The sequence below is a fragment of the Arachis duranensis genome, unplaced genomic scaffold (assembly GCF_000817695.3).
Source record: "Arachis duranensis cultivar V14167 unplaced genomic scaffold, aradu.V14167.gnm2.J7QH unplaced_Scaffold_94383, whole genome shotgun sequence".
Lineage (NCBI taxonomy): Eukaryota > Viridiplantae > Streptophyta > Magnoliopsida > Fabales > Fabaceae > Arachis > Arachis duranensis.
This window is the reverse complement of record NW_026265228.1, coordinates 1-9898: the sequence shown is the minus strand read 5'-3', so window position 1 is coordinate 9898 and position 9898 is coordinate 1. Positions and strand designations below refer to the sequence as shown.

The 9898-nt window shown below is 43.4% G+C and overlaps 1 pseudogene; it reads left to right on the top strand.

The window, feature by feature from the left end:
* Positions 1 to 2131: 2131 nt before the first annotated feature.
* On the top strand, positions 2132 to 9872 carry LOC127744699 (pyruvate decarboxylase 2-like; annotated as a pseudogene).
* Positions 9873 to 9898: the final 26 nt, after the last annotated feature.

Genomic DNA, 9898 nt, shown 5'->3' with positions numbered 1-9898 from the left:
AAGAGCGGGACTCATTAGCTCAGTATATGATGAGACAAATGCTATTCCGTCACTTGTAACTGTTTAAGTAGTATATAGGGAAGGTGCATCAGCATAATCATAAGAAATGAGAATCCCGGCTCCAGCCTATTAGATTAGGGAAGTTGATTCACTCATAAAATTCCTTCTCTTGCCAAAGCAAAGGGCTCACTCCTTCCTACAAGGGAAGGTAGCTCTCCTAGCAAGTACGGATCTTCTTTCTTTTCGCATAAGCCTAAAATACTATCAAATACTAATATACTAATAGAAGACGCGGAACTAGAAGAGTCAGACTCTATTTATGTCATTTTTCAGGTATACGGGATAGGGGATACCATTCGTTCACTAAAAAGGTAAGAGAGGATTAGCAGGAGCATCTCCAACGAGAACAGCATCAGCAGATGTAGATTATTTAGAAGCCGTTCCCGTAGCCGGACTAAAAGAAGAGAACTCTCAAACAACAAGAAAGTGTTAGAATGATTTCCCGCACCCGCATGTATCATTTATTTGAAGTCATGGATACTATAGAATTACATTCTATAACAACAATACAGATTGGAAGGCAAGAGGCCCATTATCAGCTAAAGCCTAAAAATAGGTTGTTTCCTTGTAACTAGGAGGTCTGTCCGGTTTAGATACTCAAGTCTATAGTGAGAAGAAATCACATACAGTAGTAGAAGCCCAGAGAGAGCGTGCAGCTCATAAGGATAAGGTTGGATCCATGCTTTGTACATCCTCATAGGTTGGGAAAGATAGGTAATGAAGGCTCTTACTAGTTATAAGCTTAGGTCCATAAGAAAGAAAGATCGATACTTGTTGACTCTGTCTCCTTTGAGAACACTCCTAGCTTCCTAAAAACTCAAAGCGGACAGAGGAGATAGCTATGAATGAAGCGGAAGACAGATGAGCGGTTTGGGGAACTCGTCTCTCGGGCTAGGCTCTCTATTGATTGGGCTGCGATCAACTGAAGAAAGAAAGAGCTCTTTTGTATATACATACACAATGAAATGTACGAAAGATGGCTATTAATCCCAGCCTCTGAGAGCACTCTGCATTGAAAAAGAATTCGATTTCGGGGGAATCGTTGAAAGAGCTAGACTGTAAAAAGGAGATTTCAGATCCTGGATGCGCGAAAGAATCTACCTCAAAAACCAGTGATTTAGCCTCACAATCTGACTTATGCTGAAAACTAGGATTTAGTCCCACTTCCCCGATGCTTTGGAAAGGAGTACAAAGCTCTAAGCAAGAGAATTTCTACGAGGTTAAGCTTAGGAATAAGACTCGAAGTAGGATCAAAGCATACGCACCTCGAAAGTCCAAGCCAGAAGAAAGTTCAATATATACAAAGGCAAGCTAACTTCTAAGAGGGAGTCCAACGACTTAGTCTACAAGGAAGACACCAAAAGATAGCTTTCCCCTTCAATAGGATTCTAGAGCTTTCAGGATCGGGATCAAAGAGAGAAAGACCCAATTCAAGAGATGATTAGGAATCCCTCACTTTCTTGTGGAGGTGATCATAGGGGTCCCACGCAGATGAATGAGGGGCTGGTAGTGAGAACCTCATCTTTTTGAAAAAGCAAGCTCAGATGAATGTCGATTGACCGAAGAGGACAAGAAGGACTACTTGATAGAACATGGGGAGCCTACCACACAGGACAGGAGTGGACAGAAAAAACGAACCTGAGCTCATGCCCAAATTGACGAGTGGATCGCATTCTCTTTCATAAAAGAAGGATTCCCCCTACGAAAATGAAAATAGGACTGTGGGAAAAAGATGCGCTATATCGACAAGGCGAGGAGAAAGCAGCCTAATGGGAATAGCTCCAAACCAAAGCAGCCCTCCATCTCGCATATAGAAATGGTTGACAGGCAGACCTATTCATGATATCGAATAGGAATGATAATTCTCAGGGGATACAGATATGCCATGCTAGGATGAGCTAGGCTTTCAACAGCATAAGCCACCTCCCCAGCGGCTTCCCTCCAGTGCCTTTGACTATTGCTACGGTCATCAACCGCAGCATTGAATTGAGACTTTCCACCTTGCTTTGGACTTGAATGGATCTACTTCTCCTCTGCCGGATCGATCTTCATGTTGAGGGTCAACCCAAGCTATTGCTCTACCTCCTCCTCATATAAAGTCAGATGTTATGGTGGATTTGGAATCCCTAGTAGTAGACCAAGAGCTCCTGTTGGGGAATTCGGTTCTTGGTCTGATACATAGGGCAATCCACTCGAGTATGCGACTGCCTAAAGATGATAGACCTGCATGCGATTGATAGAAGGCTTCGACCCCCGGCACGCATCTCTTTTCTTCCCACGATGTAAGCGAACGAATGGAACCAAAGGATTGTTGACTATACTTATACGATATTACCTCAGATTCCTATATGCTTTAATAGAGAGAATATCCCAGCTAGAATAGCCATAGGATATAGGATAGACTAAGGAATGATTGGCCTTAGCGATTCTTCACTCTGTGTTCATAGCTAACCAAGAGTGAGCTTATTCAAGCGGATATGCGACAACTCTCGCTAATCAGTCTTGGCTGGGGGAAGAACATCTGATTCACCAATAGGCATAAGAACAAGGCAAGAGAAAGTCCCAATCTAAACTTCCTCCTTCGCCTTCGCTTTCGAGGACTAGTAGCCCCTCCTCTAGTAGCTATGGAGGCTTTAAGAAAATTCTTAGTTTTTGAACTGGAATGCCTTCGCTTGAAGTGAGGGAGAAGGTGCGTGAATTCCCTTCAAGACAAGAAGAGGAGCTTTAGCTTTAGAGCGCCCAGAGGAGTCAAGATCCGCTATTCTATTCCTATCTTTTGATGCTTAGCTGCTCTTCCGCAACTGGTTTTGAAACCTATATGTCTTCCGGAGGGCTAGCTCATCCTTGAATCCGCTTCTCGAGTATGCAAGGCCTTTTTTTCTGCTATTGGCAGGGCTCACTTGAACTCGCTTGTTGGCTTGTTTGGTAGCTCGGTATTCTATATAATCATATTAAGAGTAGATAAAAATGCCTCCTCTAACCCGCTATCAAATCAATAGCTTTAGGTGATCCTCATCGTCTAGACGAAAGCCGGGAGAAGACAGGCCTCACCTCGTGAACCATCCCTCGCTTGGAACAGAATCTCACTCCCCTCGATCGAAGCCCTTAAGGACATCTTACTATGATCAATAGCTAGACCGGACCTCTTCCCAGTTTCCGATCTTCTATCATTGGTCCGTTTCCCATGGTCTATCATCGATCCTTCAGAGGCAGGGTATGAAGAATGCTATGGTCTATCACCTATAGTATAGGTAAGGCTTTAGCGTTATGAAAGAACTGGGAGAGAGAGCTTCCAGGAATGGTTCCTGCCCGTCTAGGGGACTGGACCCTTCCTTGCCTTGGACTGAAAAAGAGTGAGGAATGGGGCTAAGCTATACGCTACCTTACCTTGCTGAATCATAAATAAGCAAAAAAGGGCTCCTTAGTGCTGTATGGAAGAAGGGGGTCCTCGTCTGAGTCCACGACTCGCAGCTGCCTTTCTAACTAGGTTGTGACTCCGGTACTTTATCACATGGATTTGAATCAATGAATGAGGTCAATTTCGATTCGGCTTAGTCAAACTAGGTCAAAGCCCGTTTAGTCTTTCTCTCCTCTATATCAACTGGATTGAAAAAGTCAACGGCAACTCCCACCGGCTGCTTACTGAATGCCCTTTCGGGGGGCAAGGTTCTTTTGACGTGCTTTGCAGAAGACAAGGGCTAGCGCTTTCTTAATCGATCGGTGAACAAATTTCTTGTTCTTCCCAGTAGCCTCTTACTTTGACTGACTAATGTGCAATCCCTAGGTGGCACTCCCTAAGAGGGGGGTAACCATTCTTTTTGGATGTCCTATGGTAGTCGTCATCAATCATAGTTCCCATGATGGCTGTAAGATGCTATTCAGTTAGCTAGGTCGTGGCCGGCTGTGAGGCTTTCATTTCCTCCGCCTCCTTCAGAGGTCTTGCTTTCAGAATCAAATAAGGTTTTCAAACCGTAACTCCTTCCAGCTCTTCTGGGGCATACATTTCATATATGTATTTCCTCTAGCAGGCTTTGTCTCATATCACATTACTTATTAGATAACCTTCATCACCCGGAAATGACTTACTCAATGTCTAACTGTTTGCTGGCGGATTAGCTGGTTGGCAGGTTAGCTTAATATCCCACGCTTACTCGAGCTTACTTAGGATTCCCTGACTCTTTATTTGAATTCTTCCGTGGGATAGGAGATAGGAGTAGGAATGCCTAAAACAGGCGTGGCAGGGCTTCTTACAAACCACTTGCTATAAGCACTTGAAAAGCTTTCTCCCGCGAAACACTCGCAGGTGAAATAGTGCTACAAAGCAAAAGCCTATTATATTAAAGGAAGACTCCTCTCTTCAAAAGCCAGAAGGAATCTCAAAGAATAAGCCCTACGGAGGGCTTACCAATGTAACTTGCTTAGATAGCACTTTAACTGTTCAATGCTTCCCGCTTTAATAAGACATTAACCTTAGTCTTAGAAATCACTTTACTTTACAAAGGCCAAGAAAAGAAATCTCTCCCAGGAAATTTCCATTTAGTTAGTATCATTGGACTTAGACCTAATACGGATTCTTCCGCTAAAAGCGAACTAAAGTTCTGTCCGGAATGGCGGGAGTTATAGTCCGGAGCATGTACGTCTCGTATCGAGGAAGTCGGCTCATGCACTGGTGTGGGAAGGCAGGCTTGACTTCTAGTTCCTCGGTTCCTGCAGTTGTTGAGTCAACTTAAGACTGCAGCAGAAGTAGGGACTGCGATCTTATACTGTCGCGCGGCTTCCATAACCTGAAACGATACCGAAAAGGCTAAAAGAGATCGCGGAGGAGTCGCATCTGACTTAAAATGCATATCATATATAGCTAAGGGTAACGCAATCCGGCTTCTTCGTAGTATAAGGAAGAGGCCTAAACAGTATTCCTTTGTCTCGAACTTCGTGAAGAACTCCATTCTATCTCTCCCTCGTTACGAACAAAAAAGTGGGCGGGGAAAGAATAATAACTTCTATCTTCGGCCGTGCCATAGGGTTTTATCAAAAGAAAAGTATCCGATCTTCCTTGGCCTTTCACCAGGAGACAGAAGGTATCTCCCTTACTAAAAAAAGACCCTCTCTCCTCGTAGGCATGGAGATTTTTGTCTTCTCGAAAGAGAGTTCAGTCTCACTCTCCAGAACGTGCTAGTTCCACCTGATTTCCGTCCGTACTCTCAAACAAAGAAAAAAAAGGGCAAAAGAGCTCAATTACAGGGATTGAAGCTTTCAACAAATTATCCCGGGACTTAGCACAGTGGAACTTTCTCAATGGATGTGATTAAGTCATCGCTTCGCACCTCTCCTTGTCATTCGATCACACTGCTTTCCTCCACGTATCACTCGACTTTCAGTCAACCATATCTAACTCAGCGGAGCTACCGCATGTAGAAACCTAGCTACAGCTACCAAAGCAGCCGCTAAAGCCCTCTTTACCCGTTGGAATGGAAAGTAAGTAAGAAAATAAGATAAGAATCGTGTGAAATCGCGCTTTTTCATTTAACTAGTTAGTGGTGAAGTTAGAAGAGGATGGGGAAAAGGACTCTTGCTCCTTGTATTAGGCCGCCACGCCCGTATTTAAAGTTAAAGAGCTTCCTTCGGTCGCCTCTAACCTTCGTTCCTTTGATGTCGCTAAAGCCCGAGCTAAGCAAGGTCTTGGAAAGACCGAAGTCTGGAGCCAAAGCGCATCCCGGGGAAGCTTATTTGATACAAACAGTTTAGCCGCCAATAAATGATTGTCGCTATTATTACTCATAAAATATATATAATAATAGTAATTTGCTGGCACTTTCATCTAGTTAAGAGAGAGCCTTTTGCCATGCCCGGTTGGGGCGAAGAGTTGGGTTGGTGATCGACTACCTCTCCTTCATATGGAGCCTCTTCTCAAGCAGCCTATACCATGATTAAATGTTTCTTAAACCCCCTATAGGGATGTTGGGGTTTAGCTCTGTTGCTCCTAGAACAGCCTTCAATATGAAATGTTAATTAGCCCGTGGCTACTTCACTCTTCAACTCGGGATGAAATCAGCAACATCAATATCTTAGTCAGTGATAAACTCTAAAAGTCTAAGCAGCCTTAGCTCATCGATTAACTCAAGCATCGGTACGCCCCTTACTCTTACTATAGTCCTGACTTACCCCAGGAGATAACAGAACTCAATAAAGATAACAATTCATCCCCGCTAAGCTTTTCACCTGATCTAAAAGGACAGAAACTACATAAGCAACCACTAAAAGGCTCTATCAGAAGAGAAGCATTAGCAGCAAAAAAAAAGAAAACAGCAATTGCCTCTTCAATCACCCGCATTAGAAGCCTTCGATCGAGTGGACTACCTTACATTAGACGCTTGGCACAGTCAGGACATCGAGTTACGGCTTCCCTCACTAAAGTAAATAGAAAACAGGTTTAGGCTCTATGCCAAGTAGATAATATAAACCCAAGTACTATAATGATATAAAAACTAAAAACTGGCAGAAACCACAGAATTCACCATGTCAATTCATTATCAGCACATTCAATTGACCTGGGCTGGGCATCCTTAGATCCGGTGTACACGCCTGTATTAAATGCTCTTCACGTAGCTGCTTTGCCACATCGCGCACTTAGCCACTCATTACATTAATGACTTCCGACTTAGCTAGCATATACTAGATTGGATTAGCATAGCACATGCTCTTAGAAAAACGGACTAATCGAGTCCGCGTAACGAAAGAAATATCCGCTTTCAATGTTAAGCCTCCCTGTCTGAATGAGCTCACTTCTTTTGACATGAGACAACCCTTCATCCATGTAATAGCTCATGGCTCTTTTCGACTCTTCTTACTTATACCCCGAAGTTATTCTGCGACGATCTAAAGCCCTGGTCATGCTTCTAAGAAGAATGGCTTTTCCTTTTCTGTCTAGCCCCAGCAGTTTACTTTCTTAAGAAAGCCTAGATCGAGTTAAGATCTATTTTCGAATTTCAGGCAAGGTAGTTACATGATTTCTTACATCAATGGCTAGTATGCTTTTGGGGCATTTGCTCTAATCGGAAGCCATTGCTTCTAGTCCTGGGGTTCTAGAGGTTGTCCAGGCATATAATAAAGGCAAATGAGAGGAGACTTGTCTTAATTTCCGAATCTCAAAAAAGTAAGGATAGATACTGACAAACCTTCCTCTAGAGTACAGTATCCGTTTTGATTCCTACATCTCTTTCCTCTGTTATCTGTCATCCATTCTATTGGCCTTGGCTCTTACTTAGAAAGTCTAGAGTCTAAAACCACATTTCTGGCAGCCTATAAGATAAGTCATGGCATAGGCAAATAAAATAGGACCAATCAAGAAAGAAATTCAGTCTATCTGGAGTGGAGGAGTTCCTAAGTTCTATAAGGCGATCGGAATAGCAAGCTAATACAAAGTCAGGATCAATTAACTTACTCCCTTTAGAAAGTGAATTCACTACACTACATCTTTCGATAGCAGGAAACCATAGAAAAAGGGATTCCATGCTCTATTTATGTTGCCTTTCACTATCTTCCTTCCATAGGGAAGCTCTATTAACAGGCTAGGCTTTCCTAAATCGAACTTCAACTCGAGAAAGTAGAAAGATCATCCTAAGAAGGAGTTAGGAAAGCGCGATCCTTATCTTCACCTAGCGGTAACTCTCTACCAAGAACCTCATAACAAAAGGAAATGCAAATCCCTCACTCTGTAAGCTTTTTACGCCTAGCCCCTCCAAGGTCTCACTTTAATGAAAGTGTCCGAAAGACTGTATTGACTTTATTTGAAGTCTACATCATCTCATGTGGAAGGGCTCCGTCTTATAAAATTCCATCATCCCTTGAACTCAGTACTGAGCTTTACATAGATTCATGGATCTCCTATCTATGATAGATGTAAAGCGATAGAAAGCTTTCCCCTCCTTTATTTGAGCTTTCTGCGCTACTTCCTTTCTTTGAGACAGAGCTTCGTTGGCCCGCTCCTACAGCTACAGTGAGCTACTAGATAAAACTTCCAAACCAGATATGAATATTCAATATTCCTACTCAGGTTGATATTAGAACTGAGACTGAAGTTGCTAACAAGCGGGAAATAAGGGAATATGGAAATATTGGAATTCACTACTTAACTGTTCTTCACTCAACGCCTCTTGATTGACTTTAGAACTGAAGGAAGCCGGTAGAAAAGGAAGTGGCAGCAGTGTTTTATAGAACAGCTTTTTTGTCTAGAGATTCATCCCCTAGTCAGTGAGGAAAAGGGTCTATTGGAGAAAGAGAAGTAGGGGAGGAAGAAGGCGTATGCAAAGAGCTTTTTCTCAGCGTTCCCGTTCGGCATTCTTTCAACAAATGAAAGATTGCCCATACCCTATTGGTGGGGAGACTTCTTAGAATGGTCTCTGTACCAAGGGTGGATGAGGCAGTATCTGAAGTACCCGCACTGGTATTGTGCTGTCGCACTTGACCAAGCAGTTAGCTTGGAGGCTTTCATAGACCCTCCAGTTTATTGCCGAACATGGTACACTCCTAAAGTAGACTTGTCTACTTACTTTCTTTTAGGTTTTGTGTCATGTTTCAGGTATATGACTGGGTGGTTGAATTGTCCAGGCTTTACCTTCATCCCTGGCCGAGTCTAGTGAATCTCCTTTGGTTGGGGTTGATCACATCTTAACAGATCATCAGACCCTTATGGAACTAGCTGATGCTTCTGGTTATGCACTGGCTCTGATGCCATCAGCTAAAGGACTTGTTCCGGAGCACCAACCATCCCCACTTCATTGGAACTTACAGGGGTGCTGTGAGTACTGCTTTCTGTGCCGAAATTGTGGAATCTGCTGATGCATACTTGTTCGCCAGACCTATCTTCAATGATTACTGCTCTGTGGGGTATTCACATCTTCTCAAGAAAGACAAAGCGATCATTGTGAAGCCCGAACGAGTTGTGATTGGTAATGGCCCCGCTTTTGGGTGTGTGCTGATGAGGTATTTCCTAGGGGCGCTAGCTAAGCGACTCAAGCATAACGAAACTTCCTTCTTACGAAAACTACCACAGGATATATGTTCCTGAAGGGCCAACCATTGAAGGCTGCACCTAAGGAACCAACCTTTGAGGGTTAATGTTCTGTTTCAACATATACAAAAAATGCTGTCTAGTGAATCCGCTGTAATTGCTGAGACAGGGTATTCATGGTTTAACTGCCAGAAGCTGAAGCTGCCAAAGAGTTGTGGGTATGAGTTCCAAATGCAATATGGATCAATCGGATGGTCTGTTGGTGCAACACTTGGTTATGCACTGGCTTTTCCTGAGAAGCGAGTGATTGCTTGCATAGGCGCTGGAAGTTTCCAGGTGAATGCTCGGGATGTATCCACAATGCTGCGATGTGGACAGAGGAATTGAAAATCCTGATAAACAATGGTGGATACACCATGGAAGTTGAAATCAATCCATGATGGGCCATACAATGTGATCAAGAACTGGAATTACACTGGGTTGGTTGACGCAATCCACAACGGGGAAGGCAAATGCTGGACTGCCAAGGTGTTCTGTGAAGAGGAGCGAAATTGAAGCAATTGAAACTGCAACAGGACCTAAGAAGGACTGCTTATGCTTCATTGAGGTGATAGTTCAATACGAGCAAAGAGTTGCTTGAATGGGGCTAAAGGGTCTCTGCTGCTAATAGCCGTCCTCCCAATCCTCAGTAAACTTGCACCATTTAACCCACAACTTGAAAAGCTTGTAGCTAGGCTAGGGTAATGGATGGTAGTTCTTTTCACCGACGGAACAGGTATAGCTTTGATCGAAGGAGAAGGAAGGGAGCGATGGAATTGAGGAAATTCA